We start from the raw sequence: 23,796 nt of genomic DNA on the forward strand, positions 1-23,796 counted from the left end.
CTGCAATACTTCCTATAGGACCTTTACCATGAAATCGAAGTCGATCGAATCTCTTTCGAGGGAAGACAAACATTGGTGGCAAAACATTTCCGATAGCATTGACTGCTACTGTGACTGTTACTAAGCTACCCCGTTCACCTGATGTAGCAGCACCTACTACCTTACCTGTCTTCTGTACAGTTGTAATACCAGTTTCATCCACATTATATATATATATATCTTGAGGCTGGAACTGGTATTTATCAAGAACAGCAGAAAGGTTATCGAAATACATATTCACATTATGCTTATTAAAGTTTGTTGCCCTACTTAAGCTTGTAGGTTGTGTCGATCGGATTGATAAACTAGGGTGATGTTTCATAAATAAAGTGAACCAATCAACTCCAGCCATGTTCATGTCAATCCATTTTTCTGGGGTGGGAATGTGATTAGCAACTGAGTATTCATAAGCCAGTCAACGAACTTCTCTGGGTGACAATCCATAGTATAATTTACTACAAGTCATGATATATTGGACCAACTCCTCCTCCTGGGCGTCTGTAAACACCTGTCGGCTGCGTTTGTATCTAATGGTAGAAGTTGGAAGAGGATTTTCCTTTCCTGAAATGAAAAAAAATACAACATACATGTTGTTTTCTAATGTGCATATAAAGATATTATAGTTACATACTCATTTAATTATTATCTGTCAATTGAAAGAAGAATCAAGGAATAGTTTCTGTGACTGTGTGGCTCAGTCAGTTCTATAGAGGCTCCCAGGCCCATAGAGCCTGGTATTAGATAAGTAGTCTATTTCAGAGAAGGGGAAGTAAAGGCACCGGAACGGCGTGCTGCTTACTAGAGACCTGCACGGGCCGGGCTTGGGTGGGCCGACACTGTTATTTCTTTGGGCCGGGCCGGGCTTGGGCTGGCCGACACTGATTTCTCTTCAGGTCGGGCTGGGCTGGGGCCGATTAATTGCAATTCTTTAATAATTATTGACTTTCGTTAAACGATAATTGGAATAAAGCCAAACGTTGAAGAAGTGTGTCCGTGAAAAATGTTACAAAGAATGCAATAGCTATTTACAGTTTCTGTTGCTTAGCAGCTCCACTTTCACTATAGAGGAATGCAGGCATTATGCGGTAAATTGAGCTCTGACCTTGATCTTCACTGAACTCAAAATATAACAAGAAGGGGTGGGAATGTTTTGCCTGTCGCTAAACAATATTGCCTTCTTCACTTTATGTTAAAAATCAATTAAGTTAGATTTCTGTTACAGGGAATGGAGTTTTTGTTCTCTCGATAACAGGCAAAGTTCTAGGAGGCAATGGTACCATTCGGCAGGCAAGCGCAAGGTTGTGAACCAGAGTTTAGAAAATGTTTCTGAGGTTAGGTCAAATTTAGTACTAAATTTTGAGAAACATTGGGGCTCGAACTAATTTTTTTTTTAATTATCGGGCCGGGGTCGGGCCAAAAACTTTTAAAATTTATCGGGCCCGGGCCGGGCTTGGGCCAAGAATTTTATAAAACTTATCGGGCCGGGCCGGGCTCGGGCCGAAAATCTCCAAAACTTTTCGGGCCCGGGCTGGGCCGGGCCTAGGTACGTTCGGGCTGGATTAGACTCGCGCCGAAAAATTCGGCCCGTGCAGGTCTCTACTGCTTACCATATACCCTCGAGTCAAGTCTAGTTACTTTCACGCTAGAGCTGGAAGCGAGTCACGAGAAGTCTCTCAGGGGAAACTTTAAATATCTTTGCAAGACAGGCCAGTAGCCAGACCTAAAATGTAGGGGGGGGCGGATGAAGTTAGGGGGCCCGATCCAACCATATTATAGTTCATTTGCAAGCCTACTGTGAAAATTTTAGAGGGCCCGCTAAAAATATGGAGGGGCGGCCCCCTAGACCCCCTGGATACGGACCTATTGCAAGGTCCAAGAAGAGACTTTGTGCTAGCGAGACGAGACAAGACAAACATTTGAGTGTGCAAGAGGAGATGGGATTTTTCATTTCTCATCTCGCGTCCATCTCTACTCCACACTCTTTCGTGAGTCTTCCCTTTTGTTGTGTTAGTAGAAAAGGGAAAACATAAGACAATATGTTGGCATTTATAGCATGAGATTGGGGAAAACTAGTAAAATCCTCGAGCTTCTCCGTGGCTAAGCAATTAGCGTACGCACATTTGGCATAGGAGATCCGGGTTCGATTCTCGGCGGGAGCTAAAGTGGTTTGGATTCCACGTTAATCAGTAGGTCCACGTCTCATATAGCCTCGCTGCTTAACGGGACGTTAAACTCAACACAACTAGTAAAATCCTTCCCATCTTCAACAAGACGAAAAATCCAAACTAAGTTCTTAAAATATGTCTGCAAATATTTTTAAAACATAACCTCTGTGTCTGCTCACTATGACATTTTAAAATATTTTTAACTGACATTTTCAAACATTAGAACTTCGACTCTGGGATTTCGTAGCCTGAGACAACATCTAGAACTGGTATAATCCCGAGAATTAATTAAAATGCAAATAATGTTATTAATACATTTAAAACATCATAAACGTATATTTTGGACTGCTTACGATACAATACATAAAATATAAAATTTGCAGGGTAAATTTGGATAAGGGCTTAAGTAGCAATTCTTCAAATTTTAAGGAGAGTAAAAACCAAAGGCCTTACCCATATAAACTCATTGTTGGTTCACTTTGGATACAGACGTTCAGCTACAGAGCGCTAATCTTGGATTGACAGCACTAGGACAGCCAGTGGCAAGTTCAGACTTGTTGAAAATTTTATCTCATTTCACTGCAAATTGGTCGATACGCCCTTATCCAAATTACCCTTTGTTCTATTGTATAACCGCCTTTTACCATTTTGAAAAAATAATTTGAAATAGACAAAGTTCCATGCAAATTAAGCTGAGTCCTAGGTTCTAATTACCTGCAAGAAACTGCTTCTTGTAGAATCTGTACAGTGACTGTCTATTAACCTCATATTGTGCTGCAACTTGTCTTAAAGATCCCTTTTTTTCGTGGTATGCTCGTGCTGCATCTATGTACACTTCAATTGGTATCTGGCCCCTCTCTGTCTTTCTCTTATATGTTAGTACCATCTGCAACGAGAAAGATTGGAGCAAACATTAAAATGCAAATTCAAATTGCTGCAAACTACATGCAAAAGAATGTTGTTGTTATTGCTAATGATGATGTGGTGTTCTGTTCAAAGGCAAGTCTTTGATTCAAAGGTCTCTGGACACGGTGAACCCATGGCGGTTTGTCTTTGTTTTCCATGGAATGGTAATGACGTCCTAAGGAGGGACCTACAACTAAGGTGGGATCCGAACCATTTGTGTCTCCACCAGGAATCGAACTCGGGATTCCTTGAGTACACTCATCCACAAGAGACATATGCAAAAGAAACCAGTCTAAATATGCAAACATTGATGCATATACAATCAACACCGTCCTAATGATTTTATGCGTTAGAAATCGGAAATTTCTTCCCAATACTAATAATGTGTCCACGTCCTAACAAAACATTAAAAATATCCTTTATGTAAAATTAATAAAATTAATTATACAATAAAGTTCTATTGTCTGGTTTCCTGCGGGGTCAGTTGTGACATTTGTCACAATTTACCCCTAGCAGTTTGTCACAACTAGCCCCAATGGGTATTTTCTTGTTTTTATTGGCAATTCAGTATTTCAATTTTACTTTACCAACAAACAAAACCATTTACATGCGTATTATAGTTGCTTTAGTTTTTAGAAAAAAAAAAACATTAATATTTCCAACTATTTTCTATTGAAGAAAACAGAAATCAAACTTACCTTGAAAAATAGATCAAGACCTCCTTAAAACCAACTTTCTTCTTTGCTCTGGCTTGGCGCGACTCACACTGATGGGAAACAATAGCCTGTGAACTCGTGACTTTAGACGTCAATCAGCGTCGCCAGGTGGAGTATATTGTTTACACTGATAGCTGTCACAACCTGCCCCTGTTACAACAAGCCCCGGTCTCCTCTAAAGGATTTCTGGTAAGTAATCTTATGTATAAAGACATTTGTAAGGCGTGATTATATATTTAGCATTAATATTGAAGCAAAATTTTCCGTAGGGACTTTTCGGTGAAAAGTAGAGATTTGAATTTACTTGTAGTGACAACCAAAATATTGTTGGCAGAACTTCTTTGTATCATTATTTTTATGTTTACAGGTTGTAAAAGTACATGGTTTTAGAATTCATCAGATATATGTATATCTGCTTGCATTTATCTTCTACAAAATAAAATGAAATATTCTAATATTCAATAATGTTTCTTTTTTTCTCTCATCAGTTTCATAAACGCAATGCAACAGTTTAATAACTGAGTTTTCAGCCGCTAGATGGTAGCACCAATAGTTTGATATTCAGTGAATAAAAACACACTTATTGCTCCCAACTGTTCTTTGATTTTACAATCTTTGCTTCGCATTCAAGAGATTTCAAGATGAAACATGCAGTGCACGTACCAATATAGAAAATAATTTCGCCGGTAAAATGATTAAAATACGATATAATAGTATGTTATATTATTTTAGAGTTGCTACAAATGTTTTGTTTACTTATTCTATTATTAACATAAGTAAACATTTTAGATATTATCTTCAGAGTACAAAGATCATTTCAACATTACGTAAGTACAAAATTGCAATGTTTTATAAATCTAATTTATACACCGGTATTATAAACGGATATATGGCCTATACGAAATGAAAATGATCTCCACTACAAAATATTCGATCATTTCTGCGCTGTTAAAATACAGCAGGCTCTATAAGAAAATGAAAATTTGGAAAATTAACTATTGGGATTCATTAAATGCCCCATAACAAGTTTTATATAAAAATCAAGGGTGCAACGATATTCAATAAATTACTGATTGAGATGTTTTTATTTCTAAAAATGAAGTGAAATCTTATCCGACAATTATGCCGGGTAAACTGAACGAGGTGGTGGTGGTGAGAAATGAATGAAAGTGGGAGGAAACAGAAGAATCCCGAGGAAAGGCATGCACACGGTGTTTGTCAACCACAAAGCTCACTTGACGCGAGCTGGGATCGAACCGAGGATCCCATGCACCAGAAATGAACGCTCTATCAATGAGCCACGTCACTGATTTTATTTGTGACTTCATCATTTAGACTCGGAGATCGGCTACATATAAGGGAGTAAAAATGGAGAATCTAACTCTTGGAACTCCTTCAGCTCATGGCCGCCGTGTTCATGTGTGTAGATGCGATTACAATTATTAAATTCAGTGAAATTTTGTACGTAATTTAACAAACTTTTCATTAACAATGTTTGTTTCTTTATGAGTAGTTTACTGGTACATCTACAACCTGTGATTCTAACTTCATACACTGTAAAAGACCAATGTTTCAATAGGGTAGCATACTGAAATTATAAATTATTATACGAAAGACGATAAGTGGGGCGTCATCATTGCACCAGAAACACTATTAGAAGTAGAGACGTTAAATTTGAACGTACAATTCCTTTTGCTGATGAAGCAAGGGATAAGGGTAGATTTTCAGAAATAAGTATCTGAAGAGAGTAATGTTTTTTTTTTTTCTTCAGGAATAGTATATTACGAATCCCTGAAACAGTGAAACAAGAAGATGAAACTGCATTGAAATAACTGAATACATGTTATTAGCGTTTTCGAAAATTCAACAATTAAAATGGAAAAAGAACAAATTTAAATAATATTCATATTTTCCATTATGTGTTCAGAAAATTATAAGAATTACCTTAAGTGAAATTTGATGAATATATTCTTCAACTAAAAATAAGGGAAAACGTGTTTCTGTGGTTTCAGGGATTATACTAAATTATTATAGTAATTGAGGATAAAAATTTCATATCTTAGTCAAATATGAAGACTCTCCTAAGTTGGTGGAGTGAAATCAGTATTATAACTACTAATTAGCAGAGTTTTCTAAAATTTCTCGTCTAAGAGGGGCAAAGGGGGAGAACTTATTTAATACAGTTTTAAATTTTCCGAATCTTCATTCACAACATACCTAGCGTGAACATTTGCTGAAGTTCAAGTTGTGAAATTTGGTATATCCTATATAAACTTAAATTTTAATATAACGGACTACGTATTTCAGTGTTTACGAAACTTGCACTCCTAAAGCGAAAAGCGCCAATGAAAGAGTGAAAGTAATCCATTGATCAACGCCTAGGCCATACTAATATTTAAAAGGAGCGTGATATTTGGAAGGAAATTCATTTTAATACGATAGCAAGGAATCAGAAAAGATTTTTAATTAAAATACGAACTCAAAGCGGGAAAGGATAATGCGGGTTTAAATGTTTTACCAGGAGTTGAGTATTTTAGAAATTCCTTAAGTTAGGGACGTAAAACTCGGCATATCAACTCCTCGTTATAAATAACTGTAAACATGTTGCAACGTTTTCAAAAATTTCGATGTTGAAGAGAGAATGAAGGGCAATTTCTTTAATATTTCAAGTTTTGCAATTCTTTGTTTAGAAAAACGTCAAATGTAAGGATTTGCTTAAGTTGGAGGTATTTAATTCCACATTTGAACTCTTAATTAAAAATAAGGAATACATGTTTCAGCTTTTCCTAAAATAAAAAAAAATATATATAAGCAGGTTTCTATTCCTGAAAGGAATCCATATTCCATGAGGCATCGCCGGCTACGATGCATGAGGAGTAAACTATATAAATTAGTCTCTAACGAAGCGTTTGTTCAAAGGCTGTTGGGAAAAAAAAAGTTATAAAACTTCTCTCAAAACGAAGATTCTGTGTGGGTTCGCCACTCATGGCAGATAACGTATGCGTTTCCATTTCATGGCAGTCCTGGATTATCTCGTGTTGAACAGCATGGCTTTCCTCAATGCCGCCTCTAGAAATACGTATTATGAAGCACTGCAGTCCACACTTTCAGTTAGCGAACCAAATATCAAAAAATGTCTCAAGTTCATTTTTCAGACCTGCTCCCCCCCTCAAAAATTCCTCGATCCGCCTCCGGTATCGGCTGCTGCCAATTAACTGCAATAGTCATAGCGTACCTTTTGAAATGATTTCAAACGTTCTTTGCATAAAGAACAGTTTCCGTGTTCATTTTTTCGCCCATGCACCCTTTTACAGTGCGCCCTGGAGCAACTGCTCCACTCGCTTCATTGTAGTTACGCCACTGGCCCAGGCCATACTAATATATTTAAAAATGTGATATTTGAAAGAAAAATAATTTTAATATGATAGCAAGGAATCAGAAAGGATTTTTAATTAAAACAGGAACCCAAAGGAGGAAGCAGTAATGCGAGTTCAAATGTTTTACCGAGAGTTGAGTATTTTAGAACTTCCTTAAGTTAGGGACGTGAAACTTGGCATATTAACTCCTCGTTATAAATAACTGAAAACATGTTGCAGCGTTGTTAAAAATTTCGATGTTGAAGAGGGAATGAAGGGCAATTAGGGATGCGCACGAGTCGAGTCGAGTCGAGGTTTAAGCCTGTCTCGACTCGACTCGAGAAAATGTTGTCTCGACTCGTGTCTCGACTCGACAGTCTCTGTCTCGACTCGACTCGAATTCGAGTCGAGACGTCTCGAAATTCGAGTCGAGACAAAATGTACGAGTTAAAATATACGCATATATCAGCCAGATCATTATGACTACCTACCTAATTGTCAGTATGTCGACTTTTGGCATGGATAAAAACGGCGACACGTCTTGGCATACACGCAATGATCCTTGATAGGTCGCTGGAGAGAGCTGACACCACATGTGCACACTCAGGTCACCTAATTCCCGTAAATTCCGGGAAGGGGGGCGATGCGTTCTGACGTCACGTTCAATCACATCCCACAAGGAATATCACTCAAATGTCCGGCTCCAATTTCAATGAAACTTTTTTTTTTTGCTGATAGAAGGCATGTATGCATTACTTGTGATGACAATTTTTTGCCATGCTGCATGTTTTCTATTTTTTTAGTAACTTTTAAGAGTTGTGATGTGGTTATTAGAGATTACTACAGAAGACCCTTCCTACCCTTTGTAAACGGAGCGTTAATGAAGTGAAGAACAACCATGTGGATACATATAAGTCCAGGGGGGAAGTCGTATGGTAGGTATGACCTTGACGGCAGCCATCTTGAAATCCGCCAGTTTGAATTAAGGTCAAGTTTTCAAAATGGGAATAGGGTAATATGATACATAATTTCGGGCTGGAATTTAATTAGGAAAAAAATGGTGAGGTTAGTTTTAAGATACACCTATTTGGGGGAAAGTTACACGCATATTAATTGTTTTTACTTACTATGTTTTTACTTATATTGTTCTTACTTTCGTCTCAAGACCTGCAAATCGATCGCAACGGCAGAGCCCGGTTTCGCACTAATGTTTAGAAATCTTTAAACTCACTTGAGGCAATATTTGTGGATTATTGTATTGTATTTTGCCTTTAATTAAATTGGAATCCACTTCGTGATCTTGTGTAAAGTATCACTAAAAGAGAATTTCTGTTTTTATGGAGAACGTGAGCATAGCAATTATAAAAGGTGAGTAAGGTGCGTATGTATTTATAATAAAGTTTATTTTACGAGTCTTTTGTGGTTCCGCCAACCTATTCTTTAGTTTTTTTTTCAAAATACTCATATCTCATAAATAAAAGAGCTATTATAAAATCTCTTACCACTATTCTTTAATACTTATAAAATTTTATTTATTTCTTGTAAAAGCACTGGCGAGATATTTCTTATTGCCCACTAAAATTATGGTGGAGCTCCTTCGTGGCTAACGGTTAGCATACTTGCCTCTGGCGTGGGAAACCTGGGCTTGATTCCCGGTGGGAGTTCATGTGGTTCGGATTCCACGTTAATCAGTAGGTCCACGTCTCACATAGCCTCGCTGCTGAACGGGACGTTAAACTCAGAAACTCAAAATTATGGTTTTGACTTTATTATGATGTCATTAGTTTAAACGTCCAACTGCCCAGTAATTATAAACATTGACTACATTGTAAAATTGTAATTTGTGACTACTAAAATATCAGAAATTAAAGATTATTCTTTGGGTTTTGGAAAATTTTGAAAAACGTGAAAAACTGGTACTGCACCGATGCAACACACTTTTTGGATTTGTCATTGTGTAAAGTGATACAAACTAAAGAAGAATTACAACTTTATGAAATTGTATTAGGACTTATTATCTAGAAATAAACACCAAATAAGTGTAATTGAATTGTTTACAAAACTAAGCATGAGAAAACTCTTGAATACGATTATACAAACAATTATTCTCTTTTGTTTAACACTGTAATGTAAAGATCCAATAGTCAGATAAATAAATATAATAATAATAATTGTGTTTGAACATAATTCACGGTCGCTTTCTACAATCCTAAAACACGATTGTCTAGTTTCTTCAGCATTGTTTATTAAAAGAATACTTAAGAGCCTGTCCCTAAATGATGTCTGTCCGACCAAATCTTCAAGCCTGATTACGGCCATGGGTGTCAATATGTTTCCCATACTAAAAGAATAAGCCTTCAATTTAATTATGATTTAATTGTTTTTTTTTAAAAATGAAATGAAATCTTTGAGTTTAACGTCCCAGGATTATGCCTGTTAGGCTAAGGGAGATAATGATTAAAGTAAGTGAATGATGATGGAAGAATTGTTGGAATGAAATTGTGGGAGGAAACGGGAGTACCCCGAGAAAACCCACGAGCACGATGTTGTTCACTACAAAACTACTTTGCCGGGAATCGAACCACAGCCCCATGCACCAGAGGTAAGCGCTCTACCACTGAGCCATAGTGCTCCATCTAATTTGTTTAGATAATAAACTAAGTAGTATCAAAGACTATCCACTGGTTATTTACTAAGTAGTATTTTGTGTTCGCAAATATGATGTACGCAAATGTTACTACCAGGTCTCAAAGGATTAAACATGCATTTCGCGGTCTGCAACCCGATTTCCAATAGTGATTCTGGACAAACATTCATCTACCAAGAGATAGAAACACGCAATGAACCCAGGAGCATTGTCGAACATGATCATTTTGGTGTACAGGTGTTCTTGTGTGTGCGATTAAAAAAAGAAAGAAAGAAAAGAAAAGAAAATGAGTTCGTGGCTTCTATTGTACTAGTGTTGCATTTAAAATAACATATAGTAAATAACTATTAGTCTTGTAATCTTTTCTTTAACTGTAAAAATTTGAACTGCCCGGTAAGTTTGTCTAGGGTAATTAACAAGCACAGAGTAGTACATACTACATGTTTAGGGAAACTTTGATAAATAAAGCATTTCCACAGTCCATACAGGATATTTTAATGTTTAAGAATGGTGCTCTGATTTGAGAAGATTTTTCTTTAAGTTAACTGTCATGAAATAAAAGACCAACTTTTCAGTCCGGAGAAGAAGTCGCTTACTTAAGCCTTCATGAAACTATAACTTCAAATCGATTTTCTTTAACGCAGCTAAGCTGTGCTTTAATCATGAGAGAGCAGAACATGTGTTTCCTTACATCATACTGCCTCACATCTAAAAGAGAATTTCAATAATCAGAAAGCTGTCTGGCCTAAAGTCCTAAACATGGAATGGTCTATAAACAGACTCTCCATCAAAAAGGCTAATTCTGTTACTTATAGGATTGAGTTGGTTGAATATAAGAAAATTCCTCTCACCAGAGAAGTGAAGCGCCTTCAGCAGAATATTCGTTTGAGGTTAGGTTCGCATCGAGAACTAGTCCAGTATTCTTTAAGTTCACACTCAGTTGAACACAGTCAGACTGTAGTTTAAAAACAGTCTTTGAACCTCGTAAACAAGCATCCTTCTTGCTCACAATTCAAATAAGGCTCTCACTCTAAAATCCCTATGATTTGCTCCGTTACTATAGAAACCAGGTATTGCTAGCAATCTTAAATATATGTGGAAATGTCAATATCCATAAAAAAGACAGTGTCTCCCGTGAAAATGTTAGATGTTCCCTACTCAGAAATAACATAAGAGTAATCTATTTCTCTATCCGGGGATTGATTTACCTTGCCTTAACTAGAAACAAGTTGAACTGACTCAAAATAGTTCTGAATTCCACTCATATACTCAGAAATATCTTATTTCAACAGATATACTACCTGCTTCAAAGCTTGTTATAGAGAATACTGTTCCAACTCGAGTTGTATATCTGATAATCCCAGAGAATCGATTATTCTCGAAGCGGAACCTTTAAGTCAGGGTTGCCACTCTTGAGACAATTGATGATGCCAAACACGGGCCTGAATTACCATATATTTTTCTAAATTATGCCAGATTCTTCACTAATCTTTCCACACTAGTTTTAAAGACCAACCACCACTTATTTTCATTAAGAGGAGCTAACTGTATTCATGTATTTGTATTAAAGAAATAACATGGCTCTTTCAGGAACGATATATATATATATACATTATTCATATTCAATTTTTGTTTAAAGGTATTTGAATGACTTAATATTTGTACGTTTTTAGTTCATATCCGTATCAAATACCAAGCTTATGATGAATCAACTACACAAAGTAGGATCCAAAAACGCTCATTGCAATTTGTTCCATTCTTCAGTCGAACCAGGAACTGAAACATAAAGAGTGATATTTTCTTTTTAAAGATACTTTGTCCAGCTGAGTGTTGTGAAGGTTTATGTCAATAGAAGGAATTGCATTCCATTATACAAGCGCAATTTCACAACTTTATGTACACATTACTAAATATTGAACACCCTTGTCTATATGATTAGCGTACGCGTCTTTGGTGCAGGAGACCAAGGTTCGATTTCCGATGGGAACTCGTGTGCTTTTGAACCCACGTTAATTTGTAAGTTCACGTCTCATATAGCCTTGATGCTGAAAGGGACACTAAACACTAATCTAATACTAAATACAAATATTTAAAGAAAAATGACGCACCAAGATGACGTGAATTTGGCTATCAAATCCATTTTGTGTTTTCAGTAATTTTCTAGTAGTATTTTTTCTAGGCATCCTTTCAAAAGACAGTGATGCAAATTTCGTCACTGTGAATTCCTGTTAGAAGCCATGAAATTATCCGATTAGATGCAAAATTTTCCGTCCACTAAAATAGATACCGTAAATTTACAATATCTAACAATAAATAATTTTGAAAAATATCGCTTTCGAGGGAAAAAATGAAGTGAATTCTTTAAGTTTTACGTCCCACGGTTATGCCGGTTAGGCTAAAGGAGAGGGGTGATGATGAGAAATTAGTGAAATCGTGGAATGAAGAAAGTGGGAGGAATGGAAGAACCCCGAGGAAACCTACGCACACGGTGTTTGTCCACCACAAAGTTCACTTGGTGCGAGCTGGGATCGAACCAGGGTCCCGAATCACCAGAGGTGAACGATCTACCACTGAGCCACCGCGGCCCCGCTTTAGAGGGGCCATGACGTATAGTTGAACTCATTCTCGTAGTATGAAAGGCATTATTTATAATTATGCATGATAGGATTACAAACAAAATTTAAAAATATTATGTGCACTTTCTTTTAACAAACATTATATTGTCTTTTATGGTGTGGGAGGGAATGTTATATTCGAAAAAAGTCCTTAACACGATTCTTGTTGCTGCGCACTGCATGTTCCTTGCCACAGAAAAGATGCAGCGATAGGTAGGCTATTTTTCAATTGCTTTACATTAGCTTGATGTTTCAAAGTCTTCTGTGTGTTTCTGAAGTTCACTGTTACCACAAAAGAGCTCAATATTAACATGTCTTACATAGCTTTGGTTCGGTTCTCAACACGGACTGCAACTACCCGTTAAATTGTGCATCCGAAAGGCACTCTGTTAAACCTCGCTTATCACCGCTCCTCTTAATAATATATATAACTTCACCGCGAAGCAAATGTTGCATTTCTCTCTTTCACCCTAACACAAAACAAAACTAACCACAGCTGTGACACGAAGGAGCTATTTCAAAAAGAAACAAGTTATGCTTCATAGAGATGTGTACCAAATGATAGAAGTATAAAGTCTTGTTTTCTTTCCTGTTTATTGATATCAGTTGGTGTTCTTAATGAGTTTAGTCATTAGTTTAGAAAGAGTATATATGGAATTTGGACATATGTTGTACGTATTCTCCTGAGAAATTGATGAGGTCAGAAAAATTATAAGGACAGATGGAATAGGTTTAAGCGCATCTACTTGACTTTATCAAATATTTATCCTCCATAATGGTACCACGTGGAAAACTTGGTATACTATAATCTTTGCCTCCCTCTGTTAGCTGTTTCGTATCATATATATCGGATGGTTTTAATATTTCTTCTGATCATTAAAACATAGCAATGGTACCTGTGTGCGTGCAGAAATGCAAAAGCACAAGATAACCTCCTATTTGTTTTGGAAACAACAAACCCATTTCACGTGTGCGAGAGAAATTGAGCACAGCGAGATCGGGTGTTTACTCACGGTCAGTTCGCATCAGGAGTCCATGGTAAAAGATTTGGCTAACTATCTCTTCATATCGATGTGAAAACACTCGCAAAACCCTACAAATACAAAAGACTGCGCTTCAAAGAAAGTTTAGACACAGATGTTTCAATTTTCTCTTAGCATCTTTCTTCAGCAAAAGAGTCGGTTCATTGTATTCGAAAAAGGGAAGGGAGAAAAGGGTGAATTTATATTTTATGGGGGGGGGTAACATTGTAAGTAGTATAAACAAAACATACCGCTTCCGACTCTGTACTGAAGCACTTCCTTTAGTGGTATATCACTAGATCTATCCTGACCCTCATCCCACCTCAAGTTGTAAAGTAGAAAGGGACAGAAGTATTCAACATGACTGCGCACTTGAGTTTCAGTTCACAATACTAAAAACAGTAAGCAAGTAAACAGTCTTTTGTAGGATCGTGTTTTACTTCTTGAATTTATTTTCGAACATTTCTGTGAATTCAATAACAGAACGCAGTAGAAATACGGACTAGTTTTTACTCCAACCATTACTTTCGCTCTAACCCAGGGATGCCACATTTATGATTTCGTATAATACTAGATTTAGTGATTTTACTATTGAACTAGTGATCTAGTACGTACTTTGGGTAAATAGGCACATTCTAGTGATTTTTTTTGCATTTTTTTCTGATGCAGACAAATGACAAGGAAATGGTTCTTAAAATAAAAGGAAGAAGTATATTGCAGTTCAAAACAAATGTTTGAACTTTAAATTATTTTTTCTTTTCCCTCTAACTGAATGTAACGACCTTAGGTAAACAACGGCTATCTTTGGTCCGCTACCTACTTTTGTTAGCCGACATAAGATGGGTTACTTTTTCTTTTCTTTTTTTTAAGAAAGTGAAGAAATAATTATCCAGTAGATTTACGTTTTGTCAGGCACACAGGCGCAGTGTGTACTTGTTTCCTAACGAATTTTAGCAACATAACATAAATGAAACATATGCACCAGAAAATAGAGGCAGTACAAACGGACATTTTCATCTGTGACACATTTGATGAGAAATATAGTTAGATGTCACGTGCAAGCACTCTAAACATGTCCTATCCTTTAATTCTATTTGTATGTTTATGTAGGTGAGACTGAGAAATCAAGAAACAATAATAACTGGTTTTCTTCCAGGGGAAAAATCTAAATGTGAAGGGGTGTTACACTGGGACTTTAATTGCGTCCTTTGTACAAGATTAACAAGTAGTCGCAATTTTACAAGATTAACAAGTAATCGCAATTTTTTAATTTATCTTAGTTCTTGGGGAGAGGAAGATGGAAGCGAACCCTCGTAAGGACCTCTGTAAGAAAACATGAATACTATCCGCCACTGTTTGTTACATTACACAAAATAGTTTATATATATATATATATATAATATTGAGTTTTAGTCAGGGTTTTCATTCTGCAGGAGAGGGGGAATAATAATACCTGGCGAACATTTTCTGTTCTCAGAGTGTTGAAAATTATAGCATTTCCTCCATTATAACTTGGCCAAGCTAGTTGCATTATATATAAGGATTAAGTTAGCCTAAAAAGCTTAAATTTTTATGGCAGTTTTACTCTGTAGCCATGTTTCTCATTTTCGGTCTACGGGACTCTGTGTCCGGAAATTTTCGATGGCTTCCAAGTCGGAAAATAAGTGTATCAAAGGCATATATATTGTATGTATGGTTATATGAGGCATGGATCTACAGTTTAAAGTGGGATACCGGTAACAACTTCATGAGCTTCCACCGTAAATCGAACCAGAGTCTCCCGCGATCAAGGCGTATGTGTTAACCATACAGCCACTAGGAAATTCACATAAGCACACACACATATATATTGTTGAGTTGATTTTGACTTTACCGTCTCTTTCAGCAGCGAGGATATATGAAATATAGACCTACTGATTAACGTGGAATTCGAACTATATGAGCTCGCGCCGGGAATTAAACCCGAGTCTTCCACTACAAAGACGCGTACACTAGCCACGGAGTTCACACACACACACACACAGAATCAGAGTCCTCACACACCAATGGTGAAAGCTGTGCCACTGAGTCACAGCAGCCACGGGGCTAGGTCGAGTCCACTTTACGTTCATAGTTTCTTAGTACATAAATGTTACGATTATGAAATAGATTTTCCTTAATGAGCTGCATAAAAACAAAAGCTTTCGAAATGCATTAAACAATTAGCTCGATTTGAGTGTGAACTTAAAGTTATATCAGAGTGTAAATACGAATACGCACCAAAGCTCGAAAACTTAATACACTATTTCTCCTATATAGTCAGCATGTATCAAGCAATCATTCAGCTTTCATTTGAGAGGACGGAAATCGAAGGCTCCTGAACAACTATGCTACTAATGTGCATAATGTATTTATCTTACAGTGAACTGCTTTGATACCAAGTGGCCTAACTCCAAAATTGAAATTTTCCAGTAGTGAAAGTTAAAGTTCAATATCTCATGAACAATCCATATTTCTTTTATGTTTGGAACCAAAACCATAACTATTGTATGTAGTTCATTGTTTTATAATTTAGTGTTTACAAAAATCATTTAAAAAAATACCTACTCACAGAAGTGAAAGGTACTTATATGTACTAGTTCTTGGCATCCAAGCAGTTCATTTATTGTAATACTAGCTTAATATACCCATTCTTCGAATGGGGGCTGAATTTGGAAGTCAACACCTGTGGAAGTATCACCATTCATTTCAGCGACCGCGAAAACTATAGATTTGACACTAGTATCAATCAATATGAGCTATTTATACATGTCTCGGTATTCCTCACCCGCTGACACCCGGTCCGCATAGAATGGTAGCTTAATTTGCAAGTCATCGCTGATGGAAGTGTCACCATTGATCTCAGCGACTGTGAAAACTATGGATTTGACACTAATGTCGATCAATTTGGATTACTTTTACTACATGTCTCGGTAAACGCCCCCTGAGACCCCCCTGATTTCAATTTTGACAAAAACGCTTCGCCTTAGACTGGGACCTGGACCAAGGTATCCGTGACCAAAATTTGGTAACTCTCGGTCAACTTGTCTGGTCCCCAGGTCGGTCCCAGTAAACGTCCCCCCCCGAGACCCCCGTGGTTCGAAATAAAAAAAAACGCTTCGTCTTGATCTGGGGCCTGGACCAAGGTACCCGTGACCAAATTTTGGGAACTCTCGGTCCACTCGTCTGGTCCCCAGGTCGCACACAAACAGACAGACAAACACACAAACAAACTCTTTATTTTATTTATATTACATAAGATATACTATGTAAAATAGTCTCGTATCATAATATGTGATGTACAACAAATGTTACATTATATATTATCTGTAGCTCGTGATATGCTGCAACATATTAAAGCCTCAAAATAGTTGGGCAAGCGAATGATCCAGAAGTTACGTAACCCTATTGCGATCATGGGAACGAAAACACAATAATTATAACTATGCTAAATTACTATAGACTACCAACTGCTCATTCATAGAATTTATGAAGTTCACTTTATCGCAATAGTTTTATACAAACTAGATTTAGACTACGGATAATAGTTTTATACAAACTAGATAATCAATTATTATTATTATCATTATATTGGCAGTACAACCAAATACAATGACATTAACAATTAGTTCTAATTAACTTAATTGAGCTGAAAATTAAATCTTAATCTTTAAAGATTAACTATTAATTTTATGCGTTCTGTACCTTTCTGAAGGAATAAAAGCTGGAATTGGTTTCAAGGCTGTTTCTGAGTGAATACTTTCTTCAAAATAATATTAAAAATTATAGAAAGATTTTCGAGACATTCGAGTCGAGTCGAGATTTTTAAGAGCCGTCTCGACTCGACTCGTGTCTCGACTCGAAAATTCGAGTCGAGAAATACGTTTGTCTCGACTCGCCTTGAATTTTACAAAGTGTGTCTCGACTCGAGCGCATCCCTAAGGGCAATTTCTTTAATATTTCAAATTTTGCGATTCTTTGTTTAGAAAAAGGCCAAATGTAAGGATTTGCTTATGTTGGAGCTGTGTAATGCCGTTTTTGAACTCAATTAAAAATAGGGATTATCTGAAAGCCACATAAACGTAAATAAAAATACAATATATAGGTAGACTTCATTCAGGTCATGGTGGAAAGACTACAAGGTGGTTGCATGCGCATGTCGCCTGGAGCGCTGTCGTGGCTGTGACGTCATCTGGTTTGCAAGGGACAACGGGAAACGGCGAGGCTTTAAGTGACAAGTGGGAATTCTTTGTTATTTTGTTCTTTTGAATGATATTGAGAATGCCTAACTGTGCAGTGTACGGCTGTAGTAATTATTACAGAAAAACTAAGGGAACTAATATAAAATACTTTAGATTTCCTCAAAAAGAGGGGGAATGTCCCCAGAAATGGATTTTAGCTTGCAGGCGACAGGACAAAATAAACCTAAAATATGGTAAGTTTTACAAAAAAGTAATGAATAAATGCAATGTTAAATGAAATTATAAAAAAGCGATTTCATCATGTAGTTTCTTTTTAGTATTAATAGTATGTAATAATAGTATATAAGGCTACAGTAGCTTGTGTTGATTCTGCATACAAAAATCCAATAGTACGATTTAAAAAGACGATGTTTGAGGCAAGACCCGGATTCGAAATCATGAGGGAGGAGAACCGACAGAGGTGATCATTTCTATCATCATTTCCTTCTAGATAAGATATTGAGATAAAATTTTTCCCACAGAGGCAGGCATGTAACTCGAGAAGGGAGTCATGATGATCTAGGAGGCTTACCTCCCTCGAGTTACGCAAATGGAGAGCATTGAACGCGTTAAAGTAGTTCAGGTCCCATTTCATTCTGGAGGTCTGCATTCCTTGTAGCCTCGGTGCTAAAACGGGAGGTTGAACTTCAAATTAACTAACGAATGGAAGGTTCGTAATAACGATTAACGGTTACAAAGATATATAACAATGTATTAGATCAAGAGAATAAAGTATCCACCTACCATGTCAGGGCGATATTGTCGGGACATTTTTACACTCAGATTTTGAAATTTTTGTTCATTTTAATCATAACATTGGATAATTTACTTTGGATACATATTTAGGGGTTCCCTCCAGAATTACAAAATTAAGAATGACTGCAGTAAATTTAAAAATATGGTAGAATCTCAACCAATCAAAGAAGCACGATGGCTCAGTGTCAGAAGGCTCACCTCTGGTGCAAGGGGTACTGGTCCACTTCTCGGTTAAGTGAGTTTCTGGTGGACAACATCGTGTCCGTGAGTTTCTCGGGGTACTCCCGCATTCTCATTCCACCAAATTCCACATAACCATTCACTTGCATTTATCTTTTGTCTTCTGTAGTCCACGGGGCAGAAAAGAGAAAACTTATCAAGAAAATTAAGAAAATTATTTAATTTAATGATTTATATGTTTTCTAGTCTAGCTGTAACACCCCTACATCGTCTTCACCTACGCCTAGTACTTTGTTTCTTGCTTGAAATAGTCATGTTGACAATTTCTTTGTTTGAGGTGCTTTGTATATACATATTTATTTCTATATATTTTTAGAACACAATAGTAGGGCCTATATGTAACGTTTTATTTCGTACAAATGTTTAATAATACAGTTTGTTATGGCATAAATTTTGACACTAATATTCAGAGAACTGTCACTTTCACCAAACCTTTTGTTCAGATACAAATTCTATAAATAAGCGATCAGCGATTTCAAATAAGATGAATTTTTTTTATAAATCAAAAATAAAAACGATGTTTAAAATATTAAATACGTGCGTCCCTGCTCAATAAAGTTTTAAACCTCCCCTGAGATTCTGATGAAACTTACATAGGAGCAACCTCTTAAAAAAAAAAAAAAAAAAAAAAAAAACTGTCCAAGCATAAGGAAAATATACGTACGTGCATTTCTGTTGACGAAAACCATGAATTCTCTCTTGAGATATTCTCAAAATTTATATGGGGTCATCAGTAAAGAATTCTCTTTCAAGCAAAATAATAATAATAGTAAATCAAAACCGATCAATGTGTTAGGAAAATATACTTGAGCATACATAAATATATAATTATGAGATGCATTAACGACACACTGTGTTATTGATTATTCAGGCCTATACGTACTTGACTGTATTACTTCAGATGTTTAAAAATGAAAAAAAAAAAAAAGAAATAAAGAAAAGAAAAGAAAAGAAAGAAAAAGCAGAAAATGTAGTGGGTAATATTGGCTTGTTCAAGGTTCAAAGTTGTTTAATATGAACTGATGTTGCTGTTTCTTTTGCTATTGTAAGTATCTTCCTTTGAATTCACTTAGCTTAAGCATTGATTACATTACGTTTATATAATTATTGTTTGTGCTAAAATTTTTACTTCCTTGAAGATCACTATAAATAGAAGAGAAGTTTGCGTGTAAGATACCAGCGAGCAGACGCTTGTTAAAAGTTCATCTGACTCTCGCTGGCCACGTCTAAGACCAAGATGACGTCATGCGCCAGAGCAACAAGAATGTAGCACTGCATTGCATCCACCTTGTAGTCTTTCCACCATGATTCAGGTCATTCAGGTAAACCCATTTGTCATCCAGGCAGAAGCCTGTAATGCGGAGGTTCACTATTTGTCCACTAGAGTGCAGTGCTGCATGGGTAGAAATATCTTTTTTGCTTTCAAGAAGTTGTAACGTCTAAAGAGTAAATAAAAAGATCAGGGTGCAAGTTTTATTTTATTTTTATTTTATTTTTTTAAATGACAGCTACAAGTTCTTGTAAAATGGAAACGTGCCTTAAGAGGTCCTGCAGCCCCTCGCCCATCACTATTCACTTTAATGAGCGCGTTCACACAGTGTCTGTTGTAGTGAACGTTGGGTTTGCAATTTAGTAGATAACGCCACCCAACGCTTTCTGACCAGTGTAAGGTACTAATTATGAGAAGTCATTTTGACAAAATTTAGGTTTCTTATTTTATAGCAATAATACAATGCACCAAACAAAACGTAAAACGTTACAATAATAATTTAGAAAAAAAAAAAAAAAAGAATTGTTGTAAATGTTGATTTTTCCTTTACCGACCTCTTTGACTTCTGCAGTTGTAGGCAGTTAGTTTGCCTTGTTTGTCTAGTTGAAAATCCGTCGCTGCAATGAAAGCTACGAATACATTACCTTATTTAACAAAGCAACTAAACTGAGGTATGTAACTTAGTGAAAATCTGACGATCTGACGGGGTGACGATCGAACACACAACCTTCCGAATGCAAATCCAACGTAGGAGCGGCAATTTCGCTAGCGCCCATGGGCGCAAAACATGGAAATCCGGCCCTGGATATTAGGTATAAAGAAGCGAAAATTTAAAACTTTTTAACTTGAAATTCATTGAACATCCATTAGTAATGTAATTTATACGTAAAGGTCAAAGGGTATCAGATAGATTCTAGGGTACTGTGGGGTTGGGGAACCATTATTAATTAAAGATTGTCATAAAATTCCGGTACGTGGAAAATGTAGTTTCGAAAACCGTAATAAGCATTATTTTACCGGAATTCAGAAGAATTCAGAATTTAAAAAAATCGAAATTCAAAAAATTTAGGATTCGGAAACATTCTGGAATTTTGAAAACTAAGCAATTCGAAATAATTTGAATTTCAGGATTATTCCTATTCCAAGAAAATGCTGAATTCCGAAAATTTCCGCGTTTATGAATACTTGAGATAGAAAATCATAGTTATTCTTGAATATAGCTGGGCCAAAGATAACACAGAGTACTCTTATATGAGCAGAGATCAATGAAGAGATTTCAGTAGAGCCCTTATGGACAACACCATTGTCAACCTTTGACCATCTGGTTGTGTATGCGTCACTTCCTTTAAAATCTTAAAAAAAAAAAAAAAAAATGGAAATTTGGTTAAATAGTTAAGGATCTATGGACAAGTCATAGATAGATGTGGATAAGTCAAAAATCATGTCATTGAATTCTTCCTGCGGTGACTGTCACGCCGTCCACGTGTGTACAAGTGTATCATGCCATGTATCCTGGGTGCGATCCTTCTTAAAAGCCAATCAGAATGCAAAAGAGCAATAAGTTTCCATATTTGGGGACCCAGCATCACAAGTTCCCGAAGCTTCTGGAATACTTTTGTTAGGCAAACAATGGTGTACCACTGAGCAGTAACAGTCCTTTGTTCTTCAAGTGGAACAGTTCCAACATGGCCAGATTTGGAGAAGAAAGTTGCGACCATCTTCTTCCCCACACTTCGCGGTCGCTTCACTTTCGTGGGTGGATTTTCGTCTGGAAAGATCCAAACTGTAGACTGGCGTTCATTTTCAGGGTCAAATTCATAGATCCAAGTCTCATACCCAGTAACAATGTCAGAGACGCGTCTAGAATTGCCTCCATCAAATCTTGCAAGTATTTCTTCACACCATTCCACATACATGCGCTTCTGCTGTTCAGTCAAAGTGTGAGGCACCCAACGAGATGAAACCTTCCTGAGCCGAAGATTATCATGAAGAATTTTTGTTACTGCTGGCGATCCAATGTTCACTGTAGAATTTAATGTCCTTGAAAGTTGTTCGAGGATTTTCTCGAATCATTTGTTCCACAGCGGCAATGTTTTCATCCGACACAGCTGTTGTCGGACGTCGAACTCTCTCTTCATCTTTAAGCGATGTCCTGCATCTTCTGAATTCACCAAACCACCGAAAAATTGTAGCGCGGGAAGGAGCAAGATCCCCAAAATGCCCCCTGCAAACGGTCAAAGTTTTCTGTCTCGTTCAAACCACTTTTGAAATCGTAAAGGATCATTGCCCGAAAATGTTCCCTTTCGAGCTCCATTCTAGACAGCCGAATACTGCTCACGTCAACAAACAAGTGAAGGCGATACGGCCACGCCGATAAGCGAGGCGAGTTGAAACTTGCTTCGATTCTTCGCTCTGGATACCACTACCGAACGCAATTGTTGGAATTCAAATACTTTGCCACAACAATGCGTATCTCAAAACTTTCGTAGTGACCCTCGTATATATACAAGAGAGCCCATCGGGGGGGGGGCAAGGTGGAGCCCTCGCCGCACCCCCTAAGAGGAAATTGTACCTGGGAATATCGAAAACTCAATAGAATTTTTAAATTAGCTACAGCAAAATTTGAAACTATATTTGAAACGTCGCTTATACTTGGCCCCTTGGAAACCACAACATGGGCACCCTTGTATATATATATATATATATATATGTGTGTGTGTGTGTGTGTGTGTGTGTGGGTGGGTGGGTGGGTGCATCTGTAAGGCGCAAACAAGTGATAAAAAAACTGACTTCAGCAAAGTATATATCTTTACTAGTGCATTAAGTAGAAAGTTCATTAAATATGAAAGAAACTGGTTGTATAAAATATTACTAAATAGGTCAAGATATTTAGAATATTTAGTGTATAGTAAATAGTATACATTATACACGATTAATGTAAAACAACGATTGAAATTAACAATAAAGCATAATTTGGAAAATAATAAAGCATAAAGAAAAATAAAGTATAATGTGGGTTGCTCTAATTATTAGTATTTATTATTTATCTGTTGTTGTAGACTTTTACTTGTCTTTTCCCGCAGTATATTTGTTATATTTTGATCTGTTTGTTTCTAACTTTTATTTAAGTCATGGCGGAGACAAATAGCCATCATCATTAAGCCTCAATCAATCAATCAACTTTATTATCAGTGGTAGGCCTAAGTATTGTATGATGTAAAGAGGCAACTTGAATGAATGCCGCGGAAAGTTGTCGAAAGGGATTTTTCTTTTGATCGACAAATGCCCAGTTCGCATGTACTACATTATAGCCACCAAATTTAACAATGTCGGATTCCAATTGATCTGCTATTTCCCATCTAATTGCCTGAACTTGCTTTGTTCGATTTAGTGATGAGCAAATCCAAGACCAAGATCAAAACCCGGCTGGTCGTGCTCTTGGTCTTGCACATCCAGTCTTGGTCTTGGTCTTCGTCTTGAATACCCAGTCTTGGTCTTGGTCTTGGTCTTGCTGCAAGAGTCTTGCAAGTCTTGCTTTTAGGAAATCTTATGCTTTTCATAGATAAATTTTACTCTGGATAAATTCTACAATATGCCAATAGTAACGGAAATACAATGTATGTTTCTAAATGTAATATACTTTACCTTCGTGTAAGTATGATGATAGTGCACAACATAGGGAATAACCTTTATTTTTTTTTCAATGGGTCCCCATGCTTCACTACTTATAAGATAAATTACAACGTTTGCTAATCTTATATATATATATATATATATATATATATATATATATATATATATATAT

The 23,796-nt window shown here is 36.6% G+C and overlaps 1 protein-coding gene across 2 annotated transcripts in view; it reads left to right on the forward strand.

Moving 5' to 3' along the window:
• The window catches only part of LOC145673562 (uncharacterized), a 97,678-nt gene that overhangs the window by 20,560 nt on the left and 53,322 nt on the right, over positions 1-23,796 (forward strand). Inside the window, exon 1 of one of the 2 annotated variants that reach the window (XM_081743386.1) lies at positions 4,462-4,653. The exons of the other annotated variant lie outside the window; for it this stretch is intronic. The gene's annotated coding sequence lies outside the window, so the exon portion shown is untranslated. Of the gene's footprint in view, positions 1-4,461; positions 4,654-23,796 lie in introns of those variants that run through there. 2 annotated transcript variants of the gene reach the window in all.

Source organism: Thermobia domestica, chromosome 16 (assembly GCF_964235325.1).
Source record: "Thermobia domestica chromosome 16, izTheDome1.hap1.1, whole genome shotgun sequence".
Classification (NCBI taxonomy): domain Eukaryota; kingdom Metazoa; phylum Arthropoda; class Insecta; order Zygentoma; family Lepismatidae; genus Thermobia; species Thermobia domestica.